Source organism: Eriocheir sinensis, chromosome 46 (genome assembly GCF_024679095.1).
Source record: "Eriocheir sinensis breed Jianghai 21 chromosome 46, ASM2467909v1, whole genome shotgun sequence".
Classification (NCBI taxonomy): domain Eukaryota; kingdom Metazoa; phylum Arthropoda; class Malacostraca; order Decapoda; family Varunidae; genus Eriocheir; species Eriocheir sinensis.
In genome coordinates this window covers 7,171,524-7,191,391 of record NC_066554.1, presented here as the reverse complement: position 1 = coordinate 7,191,391, position 19,868 = coordinate 7,171,524, and the positions used below count along the sequence as shown (strand labels likewise).

At 42.8% G+C, this 19,868-nt stretch overlaps 1 protein-coding gene across 1 annotated transcript in view; it reads left to right on the top strand.

Moving 5' to 3' along the window:
- Positions 1-16,510: 16,510 nt before the first annotated feature.
- The window catches only part of LOC126981023 (uncharacterized), a 103,850-nt gene continuing 100,492 nt past the window's right edge, over positions 16,511-19,868 (top strand). Inside the window, exon 1 of the mRNA XM_050831650.1 lies at positions 16,511-16,676. The gene's annotated coding sequence lies outside the window, so the exon portion shown is untranslated. The remainder of the gene's footprint in view (positions 16,677-19,868) is intronic.

Genomic DNA, 19,868 nt, shown 5'->3' with positions numbered 1-19,868 from the left:
TTTCGCTGTTTTGTATTTATTTTTTTCATTCTCTCTTCGTCATCCTTTCTCACTTCCTAATTTCCTTTGTTTTTTCTTCATAATTTATCTTTTTTTCACACATTTGTATCCTTTATTTTTTCATTCTTCCTTTATCATTCATGTTTTGATTTCCTTGTTTTATTTCTTCGACTATTTTCATTTTTTACTTCCTCCATCATATTCTCTTTTTTCTTTTTTTCTCGTTTTTTTTCTCCTTTCTCCTTTTATTTCTTTTTTTTTTGTTGTTGTTCCTTTCTATATCTGATGTGTTCCATAATTTCCCCCTTTATCTCTTAATTCTTCATTTCTTCTTGCATTCTCCTCTCTCTCATTCTCTCTCATTCATTCTCATTCTTCCACCTCTCCTTTCTTTTCTATTTTCCTCTTTCTCTTTAACTTTTTTTCCCATTTTCTATTGCTTTACTTCCTTCTTCCTTTGCCTCTTGTCCACTTTTTTCCCTCCTTACCTATCCCTTCTAACATTATTTTCATCATTTATTCTTTCCTTCTTCCTACGTCTCCCTTTTTCAGCACCTTCTTCTGTCCTTCCTCCTCTCTTTCGCTTTCCACTGTTTTCCTCTCCTTTTCGTTCCTCCAAGGTAACTCAAGTGTTCCTTTTCTCACCTGCTCGCTAACAAGACGTAGGTGCCCCCAGGTATGCATCTCACCTGTGTACTTCTTATCATGCCTATAAAACCTTCCCTCAGCATCCGTCTTCCACACCTGCATAGAACACCTCTCTCTTTCCTACCCTTTCTCTGTCTGTTTCAGTGTCTATCTGTCTGTCTCTTCCATATCTGCCAACGACATGTGCACTTTTCTACTTCCCCTCTCTCTCTCTTTCTGTTTCTATGTCTCTGTCTATGTGTTTTTATTCATATCTACCTATCTATTTATCTCTATCTATCTGTGTGTGTGTTGACCTCTTCTCTATAACCTTCTCTTCTCTCTCTCTCTCATTCTCTTCTCCCCTTCTTATGCATAACCTTTTTTTCTCTCCCTATTTCTCACTCTCTTCCCCATATATTACCTCCCTACCCTTATTTTCCTAGGGAGTTACCAAGGGTCGTAAAGGGAGTGAGGGCAGAGAAAGGATTGTATGAGTGAAAGGGAGGGAAGGAGGAGAGAAAAGACAGTTGAGTGAGAGTTTGAAGAAGAAATGGAAGGAATAGAAGGAAAGGATTGATAAAGTAGAAGAGATATAAGAAATGAAGCGAGTTGAAGAAATTAAAGGGATAGAGGGAAAAGAAGTACTAAAAGGAAGGAAGGAAAGAGAAAGGAGTAAGGGCTGTGTAGTGATAGGGGTGGAAGAGATTGAAAAAAAAATATAGAGAAAGGAAGGAGTAAGACTAGGAGAGAAGTAAAGGAAGTGGAGGAAATGTGGAAATGTGGTATAATGGAAAGAGTTAGGGCAGTGAGGGAGTCCAAGGAAGTGGAGTGTAGTGGAGTTAGTGGAATGATTTAAGGAAGTAAAGACACTGAAGGGAGTTGCTGTAGTGAAGCAACTGGATGTAGTGGAATGGAGTGGAAGGAATGGAAGGAGAGGAGGGAGTGGAAGGAGTGGAGAGACTGAAAGGAGTGGAAGCAGTTGAGTGGGAGGTTATTGGCTTCATTGTATCTTAATGTACTGGTGAATGTGAGAGAGAGAGAGAGAGAGAGAGAGAGAGAGAGAGAGAGAGAGAGAGAGATTTACCTTTCTCCCGGTGTGTTCTTATCCACAATTATGCCTTCGTAGTAAAATGTGTTGTAAGTTTCTGGTTCTTCCTTCCTAGTTTTTATGTTTGGGGTGAGGGGGAGGGGGGAAGACTTGTATCTCTTCACCTCCTTTCTCTCCCCCCCCCACCCCCACCCCACACACACACACACACGCACATTTCTCTCTCGCTCTCTCTCTCTCTCTCTCTCTCTCTCTCTCTCTCTCTCTCTCTCTCTCTCTCTCTCTCTCTCTCCATCATCTCTCTCCCTTCTCCTCCTCCTCTCCCTTTCTCTTCCTTTCCTTCCTCATTCAGGTTTTTCCCATCCCTTCCCTCCACCCCAGCTCCTCCTTCCTCCACCTTCCTCTTCCCTTCCCTCCCCTCTCATCCTCAATAACCTTTCCTTTCTACACTCTTCCCTTCCCTCCCCACCCGCCACTCCTGTCTCTTTTCACCCAGTCTCTTCCTCTCTCCTCCCCCTCTCTCTCTCTTTTCTCTTCCATTCTCCTTTCTCTCCCCGATCGTGTCAATGCTTTTCCATCCCTTCACTTCCCTCCCCCTCCTCCTCTTTTTTTTCATAATTTCTTCACTTCCTCATCTGACATTCTCCTCCTTCCTCTCCCTCTCCTCCCCTCCCCTCCTCTTTCCTCTCTCTCTCTCTCATTCACCTTTCTCTCCCCGAACTTTTCTTTCTTCCCTTCACTTTCCTCCCCTTCCTCCCCTTCCTCATTCCTGCACTTCCTCATCTGACAGTACCTTTCTCCCTCTACCTCCTCCTCCTCCTCCTCGACCCTGGTGTTGAGGAGGAAGAGGAAGAGGAAGAGGAGGAGGAGGTGAAGGGTGTTAAGGGCCGATGACCTGATGGTTCTGAGAGTTTGCATCCCCCCCCCCTCACATCACCACCACCACCGCCACCAGCAAGTTTCAGTGGGCTTTCCTGCTGTCCAATTATTGCACCTGGACGTGTGTTGCATAGCTCTCTTGGTCTACCTGCAATTACCTGTCTCGTCGCCACTTCCTCAGGTGTCTCGTTTTCTTTTTTTTTAGGGGGGGGGTTTATCTGTATTTTTTTTTGTCTTCGTTTGTCTTCATCATCGTCTCCTTTTAAATTGTTGTCTTCTCTGTTTTCCTTTTTTTCTGTTTTCTTTCTTCATCTTCGCCTGTTTTCGTATTTGTCTTTTTTTGTTGTTGTTTTTCGGGAGTTATTTGTATTTTTTTATTGTCTTCGTTTGTCTTCATCTTCGTCTCCCTTTAATTTTTTGTCTTCTCTGTTTTCTTTTTTTCTCTCTTCTTTCTTCATCATCGCCTGTTTTCGTATTTCTTTTTTTTCGGGGGGTTATCTGTATTTTTTTATTGTCTTCGTTTGTCTTCATCTTCGTCTCCCTTTATTTTTTTGTCTTCTCTGTTTTCTTTTATTTTCTGTCTTCGCTTTTCATCATCGTCTGTTTTCGTATTTCTTTTTTTTTTTTTTGTCTTCTGTTTTCTTTTATTTTCTGTCTTCGCTTTTCATCATCGTCTGTTTTCGTATTTCTTTTTTTTTTTTTTTGCCTATTTTCAGTTTTGTCCTCCTTCCTGTCTTCCTCTTCTTCTTTTTCCTGTCTTTTGTCTTCCTCTGTTGTGCCTTTGTCTCCCTCTTCTTTGATTCACTATTTTTTTTGGAGGGTTTTAACTTTTTTTCTTTCTTAATTTATCTTTTTTGTGTGTGTGTGAGAAACTTATCTTCACTTACCTGTTTTTCTTTATATCTATCTATCTATCTATTTATCTATCTGTCCATATCTTTTTCAGTCTATCTAATCTACTTCAAGTCCTCCATTCACGTCTCTTTCTATCTGTCTTTCTATCTATCTATCTATCTATCAATCTTTTTCAGTCTATTTTATCTACTTCAGGTCCTCCCTTCACGTGTCTTTCTCAGTCCACCTCTTCTCCTTCTCTTCCATATTTCTTCCGCTATTCCACACCTCTCCCTCTCTCTCTCTCTCTCACTTCCTCTCCACTCTCCTTCCTTTTCGTCTCCTTCCTCTCTTCCTCTTTCATCTCTCTTTCCTTATCCATCTTCATATTCATTTCCCTTTCTTTCCCTTTTCCTTCAATCCTCCTTCAGTCATCTCTTCCTCCTCTCTCCTATCCCCCTCTCCACTTCCTTTCATCCACCGTATTCCACCATTTCCCTTTTTTTCATCTCTTCCACCTCCCCCCGTCCTCCTCCTCCTCCTCCTCCTCTCTTTCCCATTCCGTTCCTTTCCTCACCCTTTCTGCCCCTTTCCTTTTTTCCCTCTCCCTTCCTTTCAGAATTTCCCTCTGGACTCTCTTCCTTCATCTTCCTTACCCCTCCTCTTCCCTCCCTCCCTCCTTTCTTGCTCCTCCTCCTCCTCCTCTTTTCTTTCACCACACTTCCTCTTCCTTTCCTCCTTCTATCCCTCTTGTTCTCTCTTTCTCTCTTCTCCTTCCCTTCTCTTTCCTTCCCTTCCTCCTCCTTTCCCTTTCACAGTCCTCCATTCCCTTTCTCCCTCTCACCTATCCCTCCCTTCCTCTTCCTCTTCTCCCTCTCTCCCTCCTCTCCTCCATGATGACCTCCCCCCCCCCAGGAACATAATCACGGGGTCGTAGAGGAGGAGAAAGTGAGGTCATCGCTGCCCCCTGGTGAGGACTGATGTGTCATGGTGGTCATTTGGGCTGTGGTCGTTGAGGTGGGGGGGGAGGGGGATTGTGGGGGAGGCTGGGGTCGTGTTTCTCAGAGGGACTTGAAGAGTGATGTAAGGTCGAGGAAAGGTCGTGGTGGTGGTGGTGATGGAGGTGATGTTGGTAGTGGTGGTGGTGGTGGTGGTGGTTAGGAGGAAGCATGAAAGAATGAGTGAATGAAATGAAGGAATGAGTAAAAGATGATAAAAGGTGAATGAGGAAGAATGAATAAAAGACGTGAATGTCCTATGTAGTAAAGTGAGGAAGAAGAAACAAATGAATAAGAGGAGGAAATGATGAATGAGAAATGGATGAAGAAACAGGTAAGAAGAAGAAGAAGAACGAGGAAAAGAGAGAAAGGAAAGAGTGAGAAAGAAGAAAGGAATGAGAAGGATGAGTAAGAGGAGATGAGTAAGAAGAAATGAATGAGGAAAGAAGGAACACGTAATAATAAATAAAGATGAAAAGAGGGAGATAATAAATAAGATGATGATAAGGCTATGTGAAGAAAAATGAATGAATATGTAATTGGTTAAGGATGAAGTGAAAGAACAAGAAAGAAGAGGAGGAAGAGGAGGAGGAGGAGGAGGAGGAAGGGTGACGAAAGAACGAGACGAATCTCAAAATGAGGAAGAGGAAATATAAAAAAAAACATGTAAGAAGAAAGAAGAAGTTGATGATGACGAAAAAGGTGAAAGAGAAAAGAGAAGGGAAAAAGAAGGGAAAAAGTAGCTTAATGAGAAAAGGGAAGAAGAGACGGAGGAAAGAAAATAAGAGTAATGGACATAAATACAAAAAAAAAAAGAGTTAAAAGGAAAAGAGAGAGAAGGATGAGGAAAAATTGAAATATAATAGTAGTAGTAGTAGTAGTGGTAGTAGTAAGATAGTTGTAAGATAGTTAAGAAATGAAAGGGAATTCAAATAAGGATGAAGAGTTGATAGGAAAAGAGGAAAGGGAAGGGAGAAGGAACTGATTAAAGGGAGGTAAAGGGAGGGAGGAGAAAATGGGAAGAGGGGGAGGTAGGGAGATACGATTTTAATGCATGGGTAAGAATGTAATGAAGGGTTGTCATGTGCGGGATGGGTAGGTCTGCGTACACGGTTGGTTACGTACACACAGCGACCTTGAACACACACACACACACACACACACACACACACACACACACACACACACACACACATACACAAGGGCCCATCAATTTATGTAACCTGCAATCTGATAATGAAAAGGTATGTATGTGTGTGTGTGTGTGTGTGTGTGTGTGTGTGTGTGTCCCAACCATACAATTTAACAGCCAATTCCGCCTCCCTCATTACCGTATTTACAGGCCGGTGTTTATCCGCGAGTCTCCTGTATTAAGGACTGTGGTTACTTTTTTTTTATCCACCGTTCTCCTCATCCATTTCACATCCACTCGCCTTTGCATTGCTCCACCGCGGCCCCTTTGATGACTCTCTTCCACCGTCTCTCTCTTCCACCGAGTCTTACGAGGGAGCGGTGGAGTGAGTCGCGGGTTTCTGTATTATCCTCCGCTCCCTTTGTGCGATAACGGAACACCTTGACGGGGCCTTTCAGTGTATTGTGCTGCCTGTGTGCGTCATCCTTGGACGTGTGTTATGTGGGATGTCTCAAATCAACCACCACTTTTATGTAACCGCGTCCACACACAACTCATTCGTGCATTGCCTCGTCACGTTAGTTGTTGTTGTTGTTGTTGTTGTTGTTGTTGTTGTTGTTGTTGTTGTGTTTATTAATATCGTTGTGGTACACTTTCTTTCTTATTTTGCTCTGTGCTTTGTTCCTCTGTCGCTTGTTTTCTTTCTTTATGGTTTGAGCTGATTCACCCTTTCTTTCGCAACACAATATCTATACAATACGTTTTACTGTCACGTATGTATTTTATCGCACTCCATATACATTCTGCGAGATATGTAAAGCGGAAACCATCTTTCTCAACCTATAATATCTTCCGTGAGTGTAACGAGAAAAGTCTAAAAAATATTCATGATTTGTTTGTTTCTCTTTAAAAGTAAGATTTTGATATATAGTTTACCTGCATGGAAGGCGATTCTAATAAGAGATGAAAGGTTAGTTAAATTTTCTCTCCCTGCCGTCACCTCTTTCAATACATTAAGACTGATGACGGAGGATTATACCACATTTTATTTTTGTTTTAGCACGAGGGTAACTCTTATCATGCTTCCACAATGTAAAATATATACTATGGCGACACTTCACAAGACCGCATTTACATTTTTCGCTCAATACATCAAGACAGCTAAACATAGAGCACTTGTAGCCGCCTTATAAAACAACATCTAACACCAATTATGCAAAACAGCCGTCTGGTTTATATCTTGGAAGTCTGTTGAAGGGTGTGAGTCATGGTCCTGGATTGTGTAAGGGTGGAGGGGTGGAGTGAAGAAGGGAGGGAGGGAGTGGGGGGTGAGGGAGGAAAAACAGGAGTGGGTTAGGAAGGGAGGGAAACAGGACTGGGTGAGGGAGGAGGGAAGGGAGGGAGGGATAGAGAAGTGCATGAAGGAGAGAGGGAGGGAGGTAAAGAAAAGTCGGGGGTGAGGGAAGAAGGAGAGGCGTGGGTTAGGAAGGGAGGGAAACAGGACTGGGTGAGGGAGGAGGGAAGGGAGGGAGAACAGGATAGCAAGAGGGAACGGGGTAGGAAGGGAGGAAAGGATACAGGAATGAGTGAGGGAGGAAGGGAGAACAAGAGGAAGTGAAGGACGAACGGAGGGAGGGAGGGAGGAAGAACAGGATTTGGTGGATAGGGTAAGGAAGGGAATAAGGGAAGGGATGCGAAAAAGAGATTAAGGGAGTGGACGAGGAGGAAAAAGGGAAGCAAAGGAGTGTGGAGAGGGAGGGAAGGTAACAATAGAGGCAGCAACAAGGGAAAGGAAGGGAGGCGAAGTGAGGGAGAAGAATCTAACCCCCTATTCCCCTCCCCCCCTTCCCCTTCCCTACTCCCCATTCCGCCACGCCCCGAAGTACATAACACACGTGAACTAGCCCGCGAAGGTTCCTCTCTGCACACACACACACACACACACACACCAGAGGACGCTTTGCTGTGTGTATCTGGTGCTCCCTCGTCATGTATGTGATTGTGTAAGGGAATAAAGGGGGGAGGGGGAGCAAGAACACTGACGAAGCCGTATTGGGGGGCGGGGGTGAGCGATTCCAGGAAGGGGAGTGTAGCCTCGGCGGGAAGGGAGGTGAAGGGGAAGGAGAAGAGGGAGCAGCCACCGTCCTCAGCCTGCCTGGAAAGAAACACAAGAACACACACACGATCCTCCATTCCAGACTCTCTTACACACGCAAACTTTGGGGCTCACACACCCACATTTGATAAGACTTTCCTGGAGGGTGTGGGGTTTTCCATGGGTAGTTTGATGAGCCCAGCGATAGTTTGACAAGGTATCTATTTATCTGCACCATGAATGTGAAAAATGAGTGGAAAAATGTGAAGAAAAAAAATCATGAGAACTTAACTAATCTCCTTTGTGGCCCTTTAAAATACTTGTTGTGAGAGCCAAAAGCATCTGAGAATACCGACCTTAACCTTGATTCTTCTTTTTTTATTGATATCTTGTGTTTGCATAATAGGAACATGTATCATCCTTCTCATCATAGTCTCTAGCTCTTCAACCTCTCTGCCGTAAAAGATAAACTAATGTGAGATTCTTAAAGCAGATCACAGCAAGGTATATCTTTAAGGAGAAACATTAGCTGCATCCACGGCCTCATTTTTGGCCTGGCAAGTACATCCCTCTATTGCAAAGGCTTAAGTAGTGTTCTCAGTCCTCCATAAATATGATAACGATATAGTAATAAAATAATGAAAGACAGCATTTCGTCAGTAGTTAAAGATTTACAGCCCCACTTCCGTCTGAGTCCGTTCATTACCCTGCTGCAATGACTAGATGCTGTTGTGGTTGTTATTGTTGTTCTCTCGTCCTCTGTGCGGGAGAAGGTCACGGCAGGCTGTCTCAATACACCGTACACACCTTAAGGAGGGGCTCTCAGGTCACCTTCACGGTGCTCTCTCTCTCTCTCTCTCTCTCTCTCTCTCTCTCTCTCTCTCTCTCTCTCTCTCTCTCTCTCTCTCTCTCTCTCTCTCTCTCTCTCTCTCTCTCTCTCTCTCTCTCTCTCTCTCTCTCTCTCTCTCTCTCTCTCTCTCTCTCTCTCTCTCTCTCTCTCTCTCTCTCTCTCTCTCTCTCTCTCTCTCTCTCTCTCTCTCTCTCTCTCTCTCTCTCTCATCATCCTTCGAAGACAAGAAAAAAAAGAAAAAAATAAGAATAAGGACACGAACAAAAAAAATACAAAAGAGCAAGAAGATGGAAAAACAAGTGCAACAAAATATGACGAAAAGAATAACGACAATAACAAGAACAACCTTATTTTCATCATCACCGTCATCATCATCATCATCAAGAACGGCTAATCAACAACAACAACAAAAACAACAACAACAACAACAACAACAACAACCACTATTATGTAACCGCGTCCACAAACACCTCGGTCCTGCTTTGCCTCGTCACGTTAACTGTTGTTGTTGTTGTTGTTGTCGTTGTAGAAAGAGTAACAAGAAAATAAAATGTAAAAGAAAGAAAACGGGAAAAAGGTAGGAAGAGTCATAGAAGAAGAAAATGGAACAGAAAGAAAAGAAGAAGAACAAGCAGAAGAAGAAGGAGACGTGGTAACAGTACAAGAACAGGTTGGGAAAGAAAAACAAGATGAAGAGGAGGAGGAGGAGGAGGAGGAGGAGGAGGAAGAGGAGGAAGCAGATCTAATAAAAGTACACTCGGAAAATTTATTGATTCTGGAAACAAGGAGATAGTTCGATACGGGGAAAATGTTCTTTACGAGAGAGGAGGAGGAGGAGGAGGAGAAGAGGAGGAGGAGGAGGAAGTTCATCCCACCCAGACATTTCCTCTCCAAGTCCTCCTCAAACCATTGTCTACTCGATTCCTAGAACTTTCCTTCCTCCTCCTCCTCCTCCTCCTCCTCCTCCGTCTTCCTTTAACTGTTCACCTTCAAATCTCCTCCTCGTAACCTATTATGTATTCGTATATGTGTGTGTGTGTGTGTGTGTGTGTGTGTGTGTGTGTGTGTGTGTGTGTGTTGTTTGCGTTTTCTTCCTTCCCTCCTTCAATTATCCTGCTATTTCTCTATTTATTCATTCACTTATTTATTTACATCTCAGTCAGCCTATTTCGATTTATCAGTAGGCCTATTTCTTTTTTTCCCCATATATATTTTCGTCATTATTTTCGTCACATCCTTATCTATTCTTATCCGCCTTTCTATCTGGTTTTCTTTGACGTCATTTGCTTCCTTGATCCGGCCCGTCGCTATCTTTTCTCTCTCTCTCTTTCTCTCTTTCTCTTTCTCTCCCCTTGCCCAGAATCCTCTTGGTATTCTTAGTACGGCGGAGAGAGCATCCGGTCATCCCCTGTGGCAAGACTGTACACACACTCTCTCTCTCTCTCTCTCTCTCTCTCTCTCTCTCTCTCTCTCTCTCTCTCTCTCTCTCTCTCTCTCTCTCTCTCTCTCTCTCTCTCTCTCTCTCTCTCTCTCTCTCTCTCTCTCTCTCTCTCTCTCTCTCTCTCTCTCTCTCTCTCTCTCTCTCTCTCTCTCTCTCTCTCTCTCTCTCTCTCTCTCTCTCTCTCTCTCTCTCTCTCTCTCTCTCTCTCTCTCTCTCTCTCTCTCTCTCTCTCTCTCTCTCTCTCTCTCTCTCTCTCTCTCTCTGTATCTCTCTCTCTCTCTCTCTCTCTCTCTCTCTCTCTCTCTCTCTCTCTCTCTCTCTCTCTCTCTCTCTCTCTCTCTGCCCGACTTCCGCGTAGCATCAATTTTCTTTTTTTTATTCTGGTCTTGTAATTGTTTTTATTATATCTATTTATAGCATCACCTTTCTCTCAACCTTTCTCTACCTATCTATCTACCTATCTACCTGTCTGTTTATGTATCTATCTATCTATGTGTGTTTGTATGTTTGTAATGTGTCTCGTCTATTTTTTTTTCGTTTATTTCGGTCAAAACTTTAATAATAATTCTTGTCTGTTCGCCTGTCTTTATCTACTTTACTTTGTGTCTGTCTATCTGTCCGTCTATCGTTTTGTATATGATCGTGTTCTGTCTATATATGTGTCTGTATGTCTGTCTCTTAACCGTCTGTGTCATGTTTTTCACCTTGTTTTTCTTGCCTGTCAATCTCTGTGTCTGTCTATCTGTCTGTCTATCGTTTTGTATGTGATAATGTTCTGTCTATCTATGTGTCTGTATGTCTGTATCTTAACCGTCTGTGTATTGTTTTTCACCCTGTCTTTCTTGCTCGTCATTCTCTGTCTGTCTGTGTCTCTATTTGTATCTGACTAAGTTTTGCCCGTCTATCAATGTTTGCTTATCTATCTATGCTTGTCGTTTACCGTCCGTGTCTCATTTTTCACCCCGTCTTTCTCGCCTGTCATTCTGTGTGTGTGTGTGTGTGTGTGTGTGTGTGTGTGTGTGTGTGTTTATCTGTCAGTCACTGTGTCTGGCCGGGGTGTTTGCTCTCTATGTAGGGCGCCCCCACCACCGCCGCCGCCGCCACCACCCCTGTCACTTCGTTTCTACACCGCTGCAGGGCATGAGGGGTGGGGGGGGGCGAGGTGAACTGGGTATTAGTGGAATGGAAGCTGGGAGGGAAGAGGAGATGAAGATGGTGGAGGAGGACGAGGAGGCGAAGGAGGAGGAGGCGGAGGAGGAGTTAAGATGAAGTGAAGATTAAGAAAAAAAAGTAGGGAAGATTTAAAACGAGAACAAGAATTAGGAAGAGGAAGTACAATTAAAAAGAAAGTAATAGTAAAAATGAAGAACTAGAACAAGAACTAGAACAAGAAGTATACGCAAAGGAAGAAGAATTAAGAAAAAAAGAGGAAGAGGAAGAAGAAGAAGAAAAAAAGGAAGAAGAATTAAGAAGAAGAAGAAGAAAAAAAGGAAGAAGAATTAAGAAGAAGAAGAAGAAAAAAAGGAAGAAGAATTAAGAAGAAGAAGAAGAAGAAGAAGAAGAAGATGGTGTACAAGAATGTTAACTGCAATACACAAAACAAAACTAAAAGCAATTAATCTATTTCCGCTAAGCTTCTTTCGGTCTCGCGAGATCACAACACGCAAAGGAAAGAAGCTGAGCAACGGAAAAAAGAACAAGAAAGAGAATAAAGAGAGAGAAAGAACGTGATCAGAATTAATGAGGAACAAGATAATTAGTGTGACAGAAAGAAGTGAACGTAGAGAGATATAGAAAGTTAAAATGTCACTTGGAAAAAAAAACTGTGTAATGAAAAGGAACAAGGAAGCCGAAAATTATTGAAGGAGAGAAACAACACAGTGGAAAAGATAACAAAATAGTGCATGATAAGAAAAAATTTAGGAAACAAAAAAAAAGGGAATTAAAGACACAACGAAATAGAAAAAAAAGAATGGAACTATCGGGAACAAAATCGAAGAACATGAACTGAAAAAAAATATAAATAAGAATTGTTCGATTATTTTAACAATGCCTTACCGTATCTTAAGTCAGCCAAACACACAAACAAACAAACACACAAAAACACAAAATAAAATAAAACACTAAAAAAAGAAAAAAAGAAAAGAAAAGATGAAATTGAAGAAGATGAAAGATGAAGAAACAACAAAAAATAAATAAGTAAAAATTAATAAAACACTAAAAACAGATGAAAGATGATGAAGATGAAAAATGTAGAATGATGAAAAAACAAACAGACAAACAAACAAACAAACACACGGAGGCTGAGAAGGGAGGTCTGTGCAGGCATTTCCTCTACCTACAGATTCTACACGAAGCCTTTGGTCTTGGTCTGGGTCTGGGTCTGAGGCGTGGGGGGGGGGAGGGAGGAGGGGGGCAGGTAAAGGTGGTGACTGGCTGGAGCGGAAGTTGAAGTTCAGTGTATCGTCAGGTCAGGTCACGTGGGGTCAAGTGTAGAAAGTTTCCCCCCCCCCCACACACACACACACTCACACGGAAGCTCGTTTTCTATTTTTTTTTTTATGAGTGTACTTTTTTAATTCTTTTTCTATTATGTATTCGTGTGTGTTTGTTTGTTTGTTTTGATTCTGTTGCCGTGTCATTTTTCTTTCCTTTCATCATGTTTTTTTTTTCTGTTGTGTTATTTTATTTGTTTTTGTTCTTATGTGTGTTTATTTATTTATTTTGTTGTTGTTGTTGTTGTCTGTCTTCGTTTCTCTCCTTTTTCGTCTTTCTCGCCGTCATCATGTTCTTTTTTTTCTACTGTTTTTCTTTCTTTCTTCTTTTATATTTTTTTTTTACTTTTCCTTCTTTCTCTTTTCTTTCTGCTTCTTCTTCTTCTTCTTCTTCTCCATCCCTATTTGCGTTTTCTTTTTTTTTCTTTTTCTCCTTCTTCCACTTCTTCCTTTTCTTCTTTTTCTATTTCTCAATCTCCTTCTTTTCATATTTAGTTCAAAGCGTGGCCAGTGTCATTTTCTTTGTTTTCTTTTATTATTTTGTTCCCATTCACACATGTTATTTTGACACACACACACACACACACACACACACACACACACACACACACACACACACACACACACACACACACACACACACACACCTAACACACTTACATCATCAGTTTTATCACATGCATCCTTCATTGTTCTTGCAAATCGTCATCAATAACGTAGAAAAAAATTACGCCATTGCGAGACACGTAAATCTTCGTAACTAACGAGACGTGACGTGACGTGACTAGCGACGTGACACGATCATTGGCCTTCTTCAGAGTCACGGTGAGTCACGGTCGAGTCACAAGAGTCAAGCCCCCTTCCCCTCTTCCCCCCCCCCCCCATTCCCCTCCCTCACTGATCCCTCCTCCTCATCTTACCTGTTCGTTTTTACTGATTGGGAGGAGGAGGAGGAGGAGGAGGAATGTGGAAAAAAAGAGGATGAATTAAATGCTTCTCCAAATTTCTTCGTTTTCAACATTCTAATCGGAACATTTTTTACGCAGCCGGAAATTGAAGGAGGAGGAGGAGGTGGAGAAGGAGGAGGAGGAGGAAGAAGAAGATAAAAAGATAAGGATAAAAAGAAAAAGAAGGAAGAAAAGAAAGAAAAAGGATGGAAAAAAGACAACGAAAAGCAAAAGGAAAAAGAAGAAGAAGAAGGAGGAGGAAAAAGAAGAAAAATAGTTACCTCTCATTGCGTATCACTTTTATTAATTTGTATCACTTTTACGTTACTTTTTACTTATGAAACACACACACACACACACACACACACACACGCCATTAATATTCATCGCTCAGTCCTGATATGTTTTCCCCTTTCCCTTCCTGTTTGCCTTTTTGTTACCATTGTTGTGTTATTTGTTATGCTTTCAATCTGAGTTACGTCACATCCCTCGCTTCCTCATTGCGTCATCCTCTTCCTCCCTTCCTCACCCCCGCGTAACGAGTCCATTCCCCTTTTGTTCCCTCTCTTCTCCTTTCTTTCCTCCTGACCCTCCATCTTCCTCTCCCCTTGCATCCCTTTACAGTCCCTTCCTTGCTTTTTCATCTCCTTCACTATTCAATTCCCCTTTTGTTCCCTCTCTTCTCCTTTCTTTCCTCCTCACCCTCCATCTTCCTCTCCCCTTGCATCCCCTTACCTTCCCTTCCTTGCATTTTCATCTCCCTCACTATTCAATTCCCCTTTTGCTTCCTCTTTCCTCTTTCTAACTCTTCCCCTTCCCCACCGTATGCTCGTCTCCTATAATTATCTCCTTGCTTCGTCATTATCTCATCCTCTTCCTCTTCCTCATCCGTGTTATCCCTTCTGTCTCCCATTCCTCTGATCTCTTTTATAATCCCTCCTCTTCCTCCTTCCTTTCCTTTCCCGTCGTCTTATCTCCATCTCTGTCACTCGTACATCCATTCCCCTTATCTCCCCTTTCCTTCACCTTCTCCTACCCCGCCTCTTCCTGCTTTCTCTCCTTCATCCCCTTTCCTTATACACATTCTTTTCGCTTCCTGAAGTGGTACGTGAAACCGTCTTCTCCTCTCTCTTTATCCTTTTATTCTTTCATACATCCTTCCTTTCCCTTTCCACATTTCCCCTTCCCATTTCCATGTCACCTTTTATGTATTCAGTCCATTCCTATACTTCCTCCTCCTCCTCCTTTTTCTCCTTCTCTTCCTGTTGTACCTAATGCCGTTTCCTTCCCCTTTCTCCCCCTTCCTTCTTTTCTTCCATGCGTTGTTCCTTCCATTCCCTTCCTCCTCCTTACCATTCCTGTTCCTGTAGCACACTCTCTCCCTCCCTTCCCCTTCCTTCATTATCCCATATATATTCAATCCCTTACTACTTCCTCCTCCTCCATCACCTCTTCCCTTTCCTCCTCCACCTCCTCCACCTCTGTCGCCATGCATCCTCACACACACATACGTACTTTCCCCGCCCCCCTAAAATATCGTGTTTTCCGCCCCGTGATGCAGAATAATGGCGCGACAGGAGAACGTTAAGTAATAGAGGGGGTGAGGGGCGAGGGGGGGCGGGGGAGGCAGGGGGGGGGGGAGGGGAAGTCCATGAGGTGATAGAAAGTTCGGGGGAAAAGCGTGCTATGTGACTGGGGTAAACGTCCTCCTCCTCCTCGTGTGTGTGTGTGTGTGTGTGTGTGTGTGTGTGTGTCCTTTCTATATAGTTGTCTCTGTGTTCCTGTCTGTCTATGTTGCATGGTTGCCTGTCTGTGTTTGTTTATCTGCAAGTCTGTTTGTATCTGTCCATCTGTCTTGTCTGTCTGTTTGTCTTTGCATGGGTTTATGTGTGTTTGTCTGTCTGTCTGTTTACATTCATCTGCTTATCTGTCCGTTTATCTCTGCGTTTATTACTTTATCTGTCCATCTGTCTGTTTGTCTCTTTATCTATCCATCTTTGTTTGTCTTTCTTCCTGTCTGTCTGTTTTTCTTTCTTTCCTTCGTTTCTTTTTTCTCTTTTTTTTCCATTTTTTCTTTTCTCTCTACTTTCTTCCTTTAATTTTTCTTTTGTCTTTCTTTCTTTTCTTCTTCTTTCTCTCCGTTCTTTTTCTTTTTCCTTTCCATTTTTTTTTTATTTCTTCTCTCTAACTTTTTTTTTTCTTTCGTCTTTCTTTATTTATTTTCGTTCTTTCTTTCCTTCTGTCTGTCTGTCTGTCTGTCTGTATGTCTGTCTGTCTGTCTGTCTGTCTGTCTGTCTGTCTGTCTGTCTGTCTGTCTGTCTGTCTGTCTGTATGTATGTATGTCTGTCTGTCTGTGTGTCTGTGGAAAGCGGATCTACCCAGGCCATTCACTCCTACCAGGGCATAATAGCATTGCTCCCCTTCCCTTCCCCTACCCCTTCCCTCCCCTCCTCCTCCTCGTCCCCCTCTTCCACATCCTTCTTTCTCTCCCCCCCTTCACCTCCACCTCCACCTCCTCCTCCACCTCCTTCCACACGCGCCTCTCACCGGAATGAATAACAACAAACCTAGCTAAGAGGAGATGGAGGAGGAGGAGGAGGAGGAGGAGAAGGAGGAGGAGGAGTCACCAGTTCAACTTTCCAATATTATTTTTAACTGAGGCTCGCGTGCACCTCCTCCTCCTCCTCCTCCTCCTCCTCCTCCTCCTCCTCCTCTTCCTCTTCCTCCTCTGATCACCTGTCGACTTTTAATCAGTGACCGACTGAGTTACGTCTCCCGCGTGAACACCTGAGAGGAGGAGGAGGAGGAGGAGGAGGAGGAGGAGGAGGAGGAGGAAGAACAAGAACAAGAACAAGGACAAGAAGAACAAGAAGAAGAGGAAGAAGAAGAAGAAGAGCACCAGTTAAATAAGGAGCTAGATTTAGTAGGAAAGGAAAAAAAGAAAGAAGAGGAAGAGGAAGAAGACCAAGTTGAGGAGGAGGAGGAGGAGGAGAAGGAGAAGTAGGAAAAGAAAGAGAAAGAGAATGAGTAAACACATTAAGAGCAAGATAAGGAGGAGGAGGAGGAGAAGCAGAACCAGGAGGAGGAGGAGGAAGAGGAGGAGGAGGAGGAGAAGGAAGAGCGGGCCAAGTGGAGGGGATGCCTGCAGAAGGAGATGCAGTGTGGGCCAACGCAGTAGTTTCTCTCTCGGCTGTGTGCGTGTGTGGTGTGTGCGCCTGCCGGTGAGTGCGTAGCCGTGTGTTCCCCAGTGTGTGTGTGTGTGCATAGGCCTACGCGATAAGGAGCCCCTAACATCTGATCTCCTTATACCTGTGGCGGAAGTGAGAGGTGAGTGAGTGTGAGCGAGCGAGTGGGAGTGAGTGTGAATAAGAGTGAGTGAGTGAGTAAGTGAGTGAGTGAATGAGTGCGAATAAGAGTGAGTGAGTAGGAGCGAATGAGTGTGAGTAAGAGCGAGTGTGTGTGTGAGTTATGAGTGAGTGAGTGAGTGAGTGAGTGAGTGAGTGTCAGTACCCCCCTTCTCCCCTCCTCCCCTCCCTTCCTTCCCTCCGTTCAGTCGTGTGTTGCAATGCGTTGAAGTTGATGACGAGGACTGATTTTTGTGTGTGTGTGTGTGTTTGTTTTTATTCGGTCTTGTCTCCTTGCGGTTATTTGTTCTTGCATTCTCCTTTTGTTCTTATGTTCATTTAGATTCCTTGTGGTTTTACATTCTAATTTTTTTTTTTTCACTCCCATCTTCCTTATGTTCTTGTGGTTACTTAAATTTCGTCTGTTTCGTTTTTTTTATAGTTTCTTTTTACTCTTTCAACTTATTTATGTTCTTATTTAAATTTCGTCTGTTCTTTCCTTTTTATCTTCTTTTTACTTTTCCAGTTTATCTATGTTCTTCTGTTCATTTAAATTTCGTCTGTTCTTTCCTTATTATCTTCTTTTTACTCTTTCAGTTTATCTATGTTCTTCTGTTCATTCAAATTTCGTCTGTTCCTTCGTTTTCATCTTCTTTTTACTTTTTCAACTTAATTATGTTCTCATGTTCATTTCAAGTCTTTACGCTCTTATGTTCTTATCTTCTCTTTCAGTTTCTCTATGTTCGTATGGTCTTATAAACTTCATATGATTCTACGTTCCTTTACTTTCACAGATCCCTTATGTTCCTACGTCCATTTAATCTCCTTATGTTCTTATCTTCTTAAACTCCTGCAGATTCCTTTTTTTTTTTGTGCACGCGCTTTCATGTTTTTATTTTTCTTGTCATTGCTTCGAGTCTCTCCTTTTTATATTTTTGTTTCCTTTAGTCTGAGATTCTCTGGAGACTAAATTTGTCACCTTCGATGGCTTATCTCCGTTATATTAAGAAAAATAGATGTATCTTGAGAGAGACAGAAAAGATAGACAGAAAGAGAAAGAAAGAAAGAGTGCATGAGTGAGTGAATGAATGAATAAAAATAAGAAAGGGGGAGAGAAAGAAAGAAAGGAAAAGAAAAAGGAAGTGAGAAAAGATGACAGAATGAAAGACAGAGACAAACAGACAGACACAGACAGACAGAATCCCCGTTGTGTCGCTTTCCAAAGGCAGGTCAGTCGGCACCCACAACTCAAGATGACGGATTCGTTGCATGTACTTACCCTGTACTTAAAACCTTGCCACCGCTGGACGTGTGTGTGTGTCGGTGTGTGTGTGTGTGTGTGTGTGTGTGGCTGCCCATAACGACGGACCTGACACTGCAATAGGCTTGGTTTGGCATTCTGAACGGGCACTGGACACACGGCTGGCACTGTATACAAAGACGCCATTATATGCTAGCTACTGTATTCTGGGCTTGTACGATGCAGGCACTAAATCAGGATGCTGCTGTATATATAAGTGTGCCACGCAGCTTCTAGACTAAATAAGTACTACAGTCTGGCACCGAACACGAGTCTGTTACTGTATTATAGACTGACCTCTCTTCTAGGCATTCATTCTGTTTTCTGTTGCGGGAACAACGCTTAGCAGGCTTTTTTGTTGTTGTTGTTGTTTCTTGTTTTGCCCTTGAGCTGGGGGGTTTCCTGTAAAAAATAGATCGGGACTTCACTACGTTGGTACTCCTAGCTGTCATCAACGGTGCCCAAGAACATTATTTTACTTTGCGCAGGGTAGGAAAAGGAAGGATACTGACAAAAAAGGAAAGGAAGGGAGAATGAATGAAAGGAAAGGAAGCAAAAGGGAAAAGAAGGGAAAGGCAAGCGACGGAAATAAAAGGAGGGAAGGAACGTCATTGTGTGTGTATTGAGTTTAGGTGAAGTGAGGATGCAATGAGAGAGGCGAAACAAGGTGATTGATTAGACCTTGTATACATGTGTTATTCTAAAGTTACAAAGGTGTGTGTGTGTGTGTGTGTGTGTGTGTGTGTGTGTGTGTGTGTGTGTGTGTGTGTGTGTGTGTGTGTGTGTGTGTGTGTGTGTGTGTGTGTGTGTGTGTGTGTGTGTGTGTGTGTTGAAATTGATTTGTTGCGTAATGTTTAGTGTGTTGCAAATCTAGTAATAGGCAATGCAAAGTTTATAGAGGTGATGAGGATGACTTCGAGGTAAAGGTGGTGATGACTGCGGTGGAATTATAGAGTGGTGATGCGATGGTGAGGGTGTGTTAGGGTGGAGATGGTGGTGGTAGTGGTGGTGGTGGTGGTGAATGAGGAGAATCGTTAATGAAAGAAAGTTCGTTTTCTAAAGATTAACCCGGCTATTATTTTTTTATAGTACTTTCTTTAAGGCCTTGCGAAATGGTGAAAAGGTGATGGGAGCTTTCTCTTGTTTTTTTGGTCTCTCTCTCTCTCTCTCTCTCTCTCTCTCTCTCTCTCTCTCTCTCTCTCTCTCTCTCTCTCTCTCTCTCTCTCTCTCTCTCTCTCTCTCTCTCTCTCTCTCTCTCTCTCTCTCTCTCTCTCTCTCTCTCTCTCTCTCTCTCTCTCTCTCTCTCTCTATCTATCTATCTATCTATCTATCCATCTATCTATCTATCTATCTATCTATTTTTATCTTTATCTGTCCATCTACATATATAACTATTCTTATTTATCAGTATCTATCTATCGTTCTATCGTTCTATCTCTATCTTCATGTATGTTTATGTATGTGCGTATTTACCTGCAAGAAAAGAAAAAAACATTCGGAACTTCTTACCTGTTCACCACCACCACCACCTGTCTGTTTGTTCGGCTCACCTGCCGTTCACGTGTGCAAGGTTCGTTCTCACGGCTAATGACCTTCAGCCGTGATTCGTTTCTTCTTCTACTTCCCCTTGACCTTCACCGCCGCCCGCTGCCCCCCACCTGCGTTGCGGCACCGCTGGGAGAACCTGGTGTTTGGGTGTTTGACTTCAGGTGTTTGGGGTGGTGTTAGCGAGTGTGGTGTGACAGGATTAAGTTTTTTTTCGGGTGGTTAGTGTGGCGTATTGTAGAGTAAAGCTGTGTGGTGTGATGCGGCGTGGTTTTTAGAGGGTGTGGCGTGACATGATTTGGGTTTGGTGTGGTTTAACGTGGTGTGGCA